This window comes from Elaeis guineensis, chromosome 7 (genome assembly GCF_000442705.2).
Source record: "Elaeis guineensis isolate ETL-2024a chromosome 7, EG11, whole genome shotgun sequence".
Lineage (NCBI taxonomy): Eukaryota > Viridiplantae > Streptophyta > Magnoliopsida > Arecales > Arecaceae > Elaeis > Elaeis guineensis.
Genome location: NC_025999.2, coordinates 2829226 through 2841253, shown reverse-complemented (window position 1 = coordinate 2841253; position 12028 = coordinate 2829226).

Genomic DNA, 12028 nt, shown 5'->3' with positions numbered 1-12028 from the left:
AATCGCCAGCCTGTTGACGGTTGTGCTCCTTTTGTATTAGTACATGAATTATAAATAAATAAAAATTATTTTGATATTTTTTCATCACAAATGTTTCATCTTCTAATGAACTCCTGTGTTGTGGTGAAGTCCTTAGGACTATTTAGACTCGACAAAGGAAGATTTGTCATTTAGTCCTTAAACATGTTCGCGACCAAATGATACGTTGTTACCAAGGACGACAATATTTATCGAGCATAGGTCGTTGTGTGCCATATGGGTTGGTTGTCCTCATAACCAAAGAGTGTGGAGACACTGGTATGGCATACAGGTGAGATGTAATGGTACATCTGCACTGAACGTGACCAACTCCGGAGCTATTTCTGCTGTCAAGATTTGCTCCGATGGGATATGGGTATAAATGTCCCTCCGACCTGAGACCGCCATGATGACTTGCAAGCAACTCACTGCACTTAGGCACTGGACTACCTGAATTTCTAATTCAGTGACGGAAGGTTGCTGGGTGTAGTCAAGTACTTGACTTGTCGGTGCGTGTGTCAAGATGGGATTGACCACTCCTGTTTAGGAGCTGTGTACAGTCGTGTTTCAATTTAGCAAAACTTTGGCCAGGGTAGTCCTAGTGAGGAGTCACAGGACTAATTGAGTTGAGCACGATTCGAATGATATCATCAGGGTTGACAGTTTAACCCTGAGTCATCCTAAACACAGGGGTCAAAAGGGATGAATTATACGGTAACCATATTCACGTAGGTTCTGAATGTTGCGATTGTGATTATTCGACCTATCCGATCATCGGATACCATTGCTAGATGGTCACTTCGATTAGTACAGAAATTGGTTCCTGTGCTACCGACTTAGGTTCGAACCTGCGGGGTCACACACATTAGAGGTTCCTTTCTGATCTGATGGCTGATTATGAGTCTTATCTATCTGGAACTCTATGATTGAGAATTAGGATTCTCTAATCATGAGTTCCACACATTTTGGGTACCGGGGTCAAAATTTTGAATTTCGAATTTTGAATTTGAAATTTGAACTCTTTGATCAGGGTTTCATATCGATGGTCTCTGATGCCTGATTGCCCATCGGATTTGGACTCAACATTTATGAGAGGTTTAATTAGTAATTTAATCACTAATTAACTCAATTTGATTGAGTAATTATTTTTGGATCAAGTCCAATTGAATTGGATTCAGTTTGGATTGACCCGATTAGGTTAAATGTTGACCTAATCGCTAAGGTGGTTTAGTCCCTGATTTGATCAGGGGTTAGGTTTAGTTAATTCCTGATTTGATTAAGATTTTATTAAGCCTATTTAAGCCTAATTATGTTGGGTTTAATTTGGTCTAATTGTGCTCAACCTATTTTAAACTAGGTTGGCTCAATTTGAATCAAACCATCTTGTTTTAAATTTCCTGCGTCACCCAACTTCCTTGCACCCATTTGAATTCACGAGAAGAAACTTCTCGTGAAATTTTTCTCACATAAAACCCTTCCCCACGTCCTCATTTGTGCGCCATATGGATGGATAAATTAATTAGTTAGCCATTCAAATTCAAAGCATGTTTGAATTTGAATGGATAACTTATCACTTGCCCTTTCATCCTTATCCATTTTGTGCGCCACATTACTTACACGAGAAAAGGTTTCTCATGAAACTTTTCCACGCACAAAGAGCCACGCCCCTTCTCTTCTCACACCCAAAAGGATAGGGATAAGTTGGTTTTCGTTTGAATTCAAATTTGATTTGAATTCAAATGTGTAACCTCTTGTCTTTATCCTCTCACGCGGATAAGACACGTTCGACGTTGTTTTAAAAAGAGGAGAAAGGTGGGACGTGTGTAAAAAAATTAGGAGAGAAACTTTGGGGTGTGAGGAAGGCTTCTGCACAAGGTGAAGGTCCAAAACCTTCCGAGAGAAAAAGAAAGAAAAGAGAGAAAATTGGGCGCAGGGTTTTTGGTGTGTACCCTAGGGTTTCTACCTAGGGTTCGGGAAGTGAGATTGGTGTGCCACGAGTGTCGTGAGTCCACCAAATTTCAGAGAGAGATCCATCAGCCTCTCAAGTAACTGTGCAGACGATCCGGAGTGTCCAAGAAGTCGGCACACATCGATCGAAGGAGTTCGATCAACATCTGCCATCAAAAGGGTGAAATCACGAACTAGCATTCGTGAGGAGCTGATCAGACGGGAGCTTCGTGTGGACGATCCGCAGAGGCCAGACAGTTGGATGGCTGTGACGTGATGATCAGAGCCCTCCGACGATGATCAGATTACGGTGATCGACTACCCGCAAAAGGTGATGTGTTCTGAACACAGTACTGTAAAACGTTTACTGATTCAAATTTGAATTTCAAATTTAAATGCATGCTGTTGTATCATATTTAGATCCTAGTGTAGGGTTAATTAGTATTAATTAATGAGATTAATTAATAATTCCACTGTAAAATAGTAATTTTGAAAAAGTTTTAAAATTACCATTTTGCCCCTGCACTAAATTTTCGCTTCAATTGGTATCAGAGCAGGTTCTAGAATATGATATACATATGCATGCGTAGATTAAGGTGTAATCTATAAGTTTAAATTTGAAATTCAAAATTCGAAATTCGAAATTCAAAAAGATTTGAAATTTGAAATTCGAAATTTGAAATTTGAAATTCAAAATTCAAAATTTGAAATTTGAAATTTGGTTGAAATCTCAAATTTGAAATTTGAAATTTGAAATTTGAAATTTGAAATTCAAAATTCAAAATTTAAAATTCAAAGATTGAAAATTTAAAATTTAAAATTTGGTTGAAATCTCAAATTTGAAATTTAAAATTTGAAATTTGAAATTTGAAATTCAAAATTTAAATTTTGAAATTTGTATATTTAGATATACTTGATCCAAGTAGCAAGTAATCTAATTGGGTTGGTTGCCATGGCCGTCCGGTCATAGGAGAAAAGTAGGGTTTAAAGGTCCTCTCTTCCCATTCGATGGGGTCTCCTATGGCGGTAGGGGTGCCGATGCAATTATATCCCATGCCGATGAAGCAGCGAAAGGACTTAATTAAGAAATTTATCATGAATGTGTTAGATTAGATCTAAAAGAAAATTTATGATTTATTTTGAGTTATTTTCTGTTATGAAATGAGCAATAGAATTGCTGTTTATGAAATGTGCTGACCCGTTTGTGAAATGAGTTAACACATTTGGTGAACAGAAAATAAAATCTTTCAAATTTGAAAATTGTTTTCGAAATGCCAAACCCTGACCCATCAGCCCAAGTACTTAATTAAAAGAATTAAGTGTTGTCTAGTAGGTCTAGAATTGTGAATTAAGACCTAAGACAATTGCATAAACTTTTGGATCAATGGGTTAGATGAATTAGGTCTATAATTGGGTTAGACCTAAGGTTAGTTTAAAAAATGGATGAATTAGAGTAATTGGTCAAATCTAATCAAAAGTTGAATTAGATTAGGTCAAGGACACTCTAGACTCAACTTCAATAGTTGTAGTTGAATGGGTCCATGTCTTTAACTAGACCAAGATGGACTTAATTCATGGCTACGCGGTGGAGCTCTATTTACTAAGTTGATCAAAATTAAAACTAATGAACCGGTTGGTGTCTAAGGTAAGTTCGGCAGTTTTGACCAGTGGTTCTTAAGCGGGAGCTACTCGCATTGATTCGATCATTGACGAGTTAATGGCAAATCCCCACCACTGATCTCACTTACCTGGCCAATCTGGTAAGTTAGATTTTGATTAGATCACTTGGAGATTAGAGCTCACCCATGTCATTAGGTAAATCAGTAAGACTGATTTAGGTGCTCCTAATGCCAGCTTTAATTAAATCCTTTTTAATCTGACTTGGTGAAGTCAGTGGGAGGATTGAAATTGGCTGGATAATTTCTTCTCTACTATTCTTTAATAAAATCCTCAAAATTATTAGGTCCCTAAAATGATTAAGTTATAATGATAACTAAGTCATAGCCTCCCATTAAGTGAATGATAATGAGTCCATTAGTTCAATGATCATTGGAGGCCCAAAGGCCTGGTGCTCATTGGCTAATGAAATTATTATTCATAATATGATAATTTGATTGAGTCTTTCTGATGGTGGTTAGGTTGGCCGGCCAAAGTCGGGCCTGATCATTTATTGGTCCGACTCACTAAATTAAGTCATGTTAATAGTTGGACCTAACCAGATCTTTTCAGTGGAGGCCAAAGCCTACTGATTAGGTTCTGGAGCAAAATAAATTACTAGAAGTTGTTTAGAGAAACAACTGGTTAACAACCTACCCATAGATGCACATGGATTGACCAACCAAAGTTGGGCTCGTGTGTAGTCTGTGTGGATTCTAGTACCCATTAAGGAATTAAAGTAATTCCTCGAATTGGAGGATGAGGCTACCAGTTCGTAAAAATATTGGAAAAAACTTTAGACTAAAGTCCAAGTCTTGAGTATTAATTTATGTACTAATAGAGGTCTCGTTTTCCTTTAAGCAGCTATGGCCACTACCCTATCGCTCCGATCATTATTAGATAATGACAAGCTCATGGGACCCAATTTCGATAGCTGGTATCGAAAATTAAAAATCATCCTTGAGCATGAACGGATCCTTTATGTAGTAACGGATCCAGCACCTGAGGAGCCAGCTCCGAACGCTAGTAAAGCGATCCGAGACACTTACTTGAAGTGGCTCAATGACCGCACCACCGTTCGATGTATTATGCTGGCAGCAATGAATGACGAGTCAGCCGAAGGTTTGAGAACGCCCAGCCACAGGAGATGCTTCAAATGTTGAACGACTCCTTTGGCACGCCTGACGACGTTGAAAGGCACAAAACTAGTTGTGCTATTTTCAATGCTCGGATGAGGGATGGGGCCTCAGTCACTGATCATGTACTGTATATGATGAGATGATTGAGCGCCTAAGCAAATTGGGCTTTCCTCTGCACGAGCAGCTCGGTAAGGATACGATCCTTAATTCCTTGCCCAAGTCCTTCCTCCCATTCCTTACTCATTTTCGAATGACAAAGCCTGCAGTAAACTACCACGGATTGTTGGGATTGCTGCAGAACTTTGAGAAGGATCACCAACTCCATAAGGAGTCGGTGAATGTAGTGGGAGGGTCTTCTTCTCGTCGTCAACCCTTTGGGAAGGGGAAGAAGAACAAGAAGAAGAAAAATAAGAAGGTGCAATCTCATGCTGGGACAGTAGCACGGGGTCAGACCAAGAAGCGCAAGCATGACCAGAGCCAGGCGGAGTGCTTCTTTTGCAAGAAGCACGGGCATTGGAAGAGGAACTGTCCTCAATACATTGCCTCCCTGGACCCGAACAGGCCAAAGAAGAAGCAAGGTAATTATATGATAACTCCTTGCAACTTTTCGATTTGTGATACTACTGCCTGGGTATTGGATACCGGAAGCCCTTATCATATTTGTAATTCGATGCAGGGTCTGCAGGTCAGTAGGAGATTTGATGAAGGCGAGAGGTTCCTGAATGTTGGAGATGGAAGCAAAGTTTCAGTTCTAGCTTTAGGAATCATGAGTCTTGTAATCAATTCTCGTAATTAATTCTGAGTGAATGTCACTATTGTCCAAGTTTTTTATTAAATATTATTTCTGTAGGCCTTTTGGCCATGTACGGTTATGATTTTTTAATAAAAAGAAATATTTGCAATATCATTTTGAATGGTGTTACAATATTTGTTGGACAATTAAATAATAGAATTTACTTACTATCACAGCCTGTTAATGTGGTTCAAAAATTCGTAAACGCTCTAGAATAGATAATGTGTCAGAAGTCTACCTTTGGCACTGTAGGCTAGGTCATATCAATAAGAACAGGATAAACAGTTGGCTCAAGAAGGAATTCTTGAAGTTAGTGATTGTGAATCACTTCCAACCTGTGAGTCCTGTCTTCTTGGAAAGATGACCAAGTCACCTTTTACTGGAAAAGGTGAGCGAGCCAGTGAACTCTTAGGTCTGGTACATTCTGATGTATGTGGACCCATGAGCTCAAGTGCAAGAGGTGGATTTTTCTACTTCATAACCTTCACAGACGACCTATCTAGGTATGGGTATGTCTATTTAATGAAGCATAAGTCGGAATCATTTGAAATGTTCAAACTATTCCGAAAATGAGGTAGAAAAACAAACTGGGAAGTGTATTAAAACTCTTCGATCTGATCGAGGAGGTGAATACCTTTCCAATGAGTTTCTGACGTATCTAGGGGAGAATGAGATTCTCTCTCAGTGGACTCCTCCTGGAACACCACAGCATAATGGTGTGTCTGAAAGGAGGAATCGGACCCTGTTAGACATGGTTCGATCCATGATGGGGTTTGCTGGTCTGCCGATCTCCCTCTGGGGATATGCGCTCGAATCGGCTTGTTACCTTCTAAATAGAGTTCCGAGTAAGTCTGTAGCCAAAACGCCATATGAGATATGGATAGGACGTAAGCCAGTACTCTCGCACCTTAGGGTTTGGGGGTGTCCGGCTTATGTTAAACGTTTAATTACAGACAAGCTTGGACCTAGGTCTGACAAGTGTAATTTTATAGGGTACCCAAAAGAGACCAAAGGGTATTATTTCTACCTTGCTGATGAGCAAAAGGTGTTTGTCAGCCTTAAGGCAATCTTTTTAGAAAAGGAGTTCCTTAGTGAAGGAACTGTTGCCTCTAAAGTCGAACTTGACGAAGTTCGACAGGTGGAAAAAATCGACACATGTTACTGAACCTGAACCGGATTTGATTAGATCAGATCCGGAGCCCATTGATTATGCACCCTTAAGGCGGTCTGGTAGAGTACCACATCAACCGGACAGATATTATGGTTTCTTGGTCCAGGATGGTGATCCTATCGAACTTGATGAAAACGATGAGGATCCGATCACCTACATGGATGCAATGCAGAGACCTGACTCTGAGAAATGGCTAGAGGCCATGAAATCTGAAATGGAGTCCATGAAGGTCAACGATGTGTGGACATTGGTTGACCCACCCGAAGGAGTAAAACCCATAGGGTGTAAGTGGGTCTTCAAAAGGAAGAGGGCGCAGACGGAAAGGTGGAGACCTATAAAGCCCGTCTGGTTGCCAAGGGATATCGTCAACGTTATGGTATAGACTATGACGAGACGTTTTCTCCTGTGGCAATGCTCAAATCCATTCGGATTATGCTTGCGATAGCTGCCCATCTGGACTATGAAATCTGGCAGATGGATGTGAAGACAGCTTTCCTAAACGGAGAGCTGACGAAGAGGTGTATATGATACAACCTGAAGGGTTCACATCCACAGATGAGTCTAAGGTGTGCAAGCTACAGAGGTCCATTTATGGACTTAAGCAGGCATCTCGGAGTTGGAACATACGTTTTGATAGGACGATCAAAACGTATGGCTTCATTAAGAACGGAGAAGAACCCTGCATTTATAAGTGGGCTAATGGTCCAGCAGTAGTATTTCTTGTATTGTATGTGGATGACATTCTCTTAATCGGGAATGATGTCCCTGCATTACAGGGAATAAAGATTTGGCTATCGTCACAGTTCTCCATGAAGGATCTGGGAGAAGCTTCCTACATCCTAGGGATGAGGATCTATAGGGATAGATCCAAAAAGTTGCTTGGCTTATCCCAGTCCACGTACATTGATACTATGTGAAAAGGTTCAGCATGAAAAATTCCAAGAAAGGCTATCTACCGATAGGCCATGGAATTTCTCTCTCGAAGAGGGATTGTCCGACAACACCTCAAGAGAGAGAGCGTATGGGTAGGATTCCATATGCTTCGCAGTGGGATCTATCATGTACGCCATGACATGTACACGACCAGATGTGGCATACTCACTAGGGGTAGTGAGTAGATACCAATCTGATCCAGGAGAGAATCACTGGAAGGTTGTTAAAACCATCCTGAAGTATTTGAGAAATACTAAGGACCAGTGGCTTATATATGGTGAATCAGACTTGAGACTTATAGGGTTTACAGACTCTAGTTTCCAGTCTGATCGAGATGATAGCAAGAGTGTGTCAGGATTTATTTTTACCCTTAATGGTGGGGCTGTCTGCTGGAAGAGTTCCAAGCAGCACACTGTGGCTGATTCAGTATGCGAGGCGGAGTATATTGCTGCATCAGATGCTGCCAAAGAAGCGGTGTGGCTGAGGAAATTCATCACCGAGCTCGGAGTAGCACCCTCCCTTGTTGGTCCAGTTCTGCTCTACTGCGACAGCTCTGGAGCCATTGCTCAGGCGAAGGAACCAAAGGCACACCAGCGGACGAAGCATATTCTGCGCCGCTACCATCTCATCCGGGAGATCGTGGATCGAGGTGACGTCGACCTTCAGAAGATCGACGGAAGGAGAACCTGGCCGACCCATTCACTAAAGCCATTGCGGTGAAGGAGTTCAATGACTACAAGTCGAAGATGGGTATTAGATACTGCACCGATAGGCTTTAGGCCAAGTGGGAGATTGTTGGGAATAGTATCCCAAAGCCAATCGTCAGCCTGTTGACGGTTGTGCTCCTTTTGTATTAGTACATGAATTATAAATAAATAAAAGTTATTTTGGTATTTTTTCATCACAAATGTTTCATCTTCTAATGAACTCCTGTGTTGTGGTGAAGTCCTTAGGACTATTTAGACTCGACAAAGGAGGATTTGTCGTTTAGTCCTTAAACATGTTCGCGACCAAATGATACGTTGTTACCAAGGACGACAATATTTATCGAGCATAGGTCGTTGTGTGCCATATGGGTTGGTTGTCCTCATAACCAAAGAGTGTGGAGACACTGGTATGGCATACAGGTGAGATGTAATGGTACATCTGCACTGAACGTGACCAACTCCGGAGCTATTTTGCTGTCAAGATTTGCTCCGATGGGATATGGGTATAAATGTCCCTCCGACCTGAGACCGCCACGGTGACTTGCAAGCAACTCACTGCACTTAGGCACTGGACTACCTGAATTTCTAATTCAGTGACGGAAGGTTGCTGGGTGTAGTCAAGTACTTGACTTGTCGGTGCGTGTGTCAAGATGGGATTGACCACTCCAGTTTAGGAGCTGTGTACAGTCGTGTTTCAATTTAGCAAAACCTTGGCCAGGGTAGTCCTAGTGAGGAGTCACAGGACTAATTGAGTTGAGCACGATTCGGATGATATCATCAGGGTTGACAGTTTAACCCTGAGTCATCCTAAACACAGGGGTCAAAAGGGATGAATTATACGGTAACCATATTCACGTAGGTTCTGAATGTTGCGATTGCGATTATTCGACCTATCCGGTCGTCGGGTACCATTGCTAGATGGTCACTTCGATTAGTACAGAAATTGGTTCCTGTGCTACCGGCTTAGGTTCGAACCTGCGGGGTCACACACATTAGAGGTTCCTTTCTGATCTGATGGCTGATTATGAGTCTTATCTATCTGGAACTCTATGATTGAGAATTAGGATTCTCTAATCATGAGTTTCACACATTTTGGGTACCGAGGTCAAAATTTTGAATTTCGAATTTTAAATTTGAAATTTGAACTCTTTGATCAGGGTTTCATATCGATGGTCTTTGATGCCTGATTGCCCATCGGATTTGGACTCAATATTTATGAGAGGTTTAATTAGTGATTTAATCACTAATTAACTCAATTTGATTGAGTAATTATTTTTGGATCAAGTCCAATTGAATTGGATTCAGTTTGGATTGACCCGATTAGGTTAAATGTTGACCTAATCACTAAGGTGGTTTAGTCCCTGATTTGATCAGGGGTTAGGTTTAGTTAATTCCTGATTTGATTAGGATTTTATTAAGCCTAATTAAACCTAATTATGTTGGGTTAATTTGGTCTAATTGTACTCAACCTATTTTAAACTAGGTTGGCTCAATTTGAATCAAACCACCTTGTTTTAAATTCCCTGCGTCACCCAACTTCCTTGCACCCATTTGAATTCACGAGAAGAAACTTCTCGTGAAATTTTTCTCACGCAAAACCCTTCCCCACGTCCTCATTTGTGCACCATATGGATGGATAAAATAATTAGTTAGCCATTCAAATTCAAAGCATGTTTGAATTTGAATGGATAACTTATCACTTGCCCTTTCATCCTTATCCATTTTATGCGCCTCATTACTTACACGAGAAAAGGTTTATCGTGAAATTTTTTCCATGAACAAATAGCCATGCCCCTTCTCTTCTCACGCCCAAAAGGATAGGGATAAGTTGGTTTTCGTTTGAATTCAAATTTGATTTGAATTCAAATGTGTAACCTCTTGTCTTTATCCTCTCACGCGGATAAGACACGTTCGACGTTGTTTTAAAAAGAGGAGAAAGGTGGGACGTGCGTAGAAAAATTAGAAGAGAAACTTTGGGGCGTGAGGAAGGCTTCTGCGCAAGGTGAAGGTCCAAAACCTTTCGAGAGAAAAAGAAAGAAAAGAGAGAAAATTGGGCGCAGGGTTTTGGTCTGTACCCTAGGGTTTCTACCTAGGATTCGGGAAGTGAGATTGGTGTGCCACGAGTGTCGTGAGTCCACCAAATTTCAGAGAGAGATCCATCAGCCTCTCAAGTAACTGTGCAGACGATCTGGAGTGTCCGAGAAGTCGCACACATCGATCGAAGGAGTTCGATCAACATCTGCCATCAAAAGGGTGAAATCACGAACTAGCATTCGTGAGGAGCTGATCAGACGGGAGCTTCGTGTGGACGATCCGCAGAGGCCAGACAGTTGGGTGGCTGCGACGTGACGATCAGAGCCCTCCGACGGTGATCAGATTGCGGTGATCGACTACCCACAAAAGGTGATGTGTTCTGAACACAGTACTGTAAAACGTTTACTGATTCAAATTGAATTTCATATTTAAATGCATGCTGTTGTATCATATTTAGATCCTAGTGTAGGGTTAATTAGTATTAATTAATAAGATTAATTAATAATTTCACTGTAAAATAGTAATTTTGAAAAAGTTTTAAAATTACCATTTTGCCCCTGCACTAAATTTTCGCTTCACTCCCCACACGACTCAAAATGTGTGAGGAGAACTAAAGAAAAATACTGTCCGAAATTTCTCTCGAACCCTCCGCATATCATTCGAATAATGTAATTATCTATAGAATTAAATGCAATTCTCAAACTATCCAAACTGGACAATCAATTGACCAATGTATGTATTTTGCGATATCCATATAAAAATATATATTTCATATATATTTTATACGGATAACGTAGAATATTATACATTGATCAATTGACGGGTCTACGTTTTCAAGAAATGCAATATATTTAAAAATTTAAAATACAACTGAATCTAATTAGATAAAGATAAAAATAAAAATAAATTAATGAGATAAAAAAAAATGAGCGCCGGAACCCGTGGGCCCCACCGTCATCGCAGCCCATCGCATCGGAGCCATCGCCATGCGGGGCCCGCCGTCAGGGCATGCGGCCCCACCGACCGTCTGGGCCCACCGCCGAGACGCGGGGCCCACCGCCGGGAGAGGCGGGGGCCGAGGACCGCCGTAGGGGCGCGGGGCCCGCCCTGGCCATTAGGCGCGGGGCCCACCATCGGGATCGCGGGCTCGCCGCCGGGAAGCGCGGCCCGCCGCCGGCGTCTGTGGCCGGCGGCCAAGGAGAAGGGAGAGAGAGAGGAAGAGAGAGAGGAGGGGGCCAGGGGCCGCCGTCGAACGCGGGACCCACTGTCGGGGCGTGCGGCCCGCCGTCGGGATGCGCGGCCCGCCGCCGGCCGTCTGTGGCCGGCGGCCAAGGAAGAGGAGAGAGGAGGAAGAGAGAGAGAGGGGGCTGGGGCCACCGCCGGACGCTGGACCCGCCGCCGGGACGCGCGGCCCGCCGCCGGCCGTCTGTGGCCGGCGGCCAAGGAGAAGGGAGAGAGAGAGGAGAGAGAGAGAGAGAAAGAAAAGAGAGAGAGGAGGGGGCCCGGGGGCCACCGTCGGGACGCGGACCCGCCACCGGGACGCGCGGCCCGCCGCCGGCCGTCTGTGGCCGGCGGCCAAGGAGAAGGAGAGAGAGAGGAGAAGAGAGAGAGAGAGAGAGAGAGAGAGAGA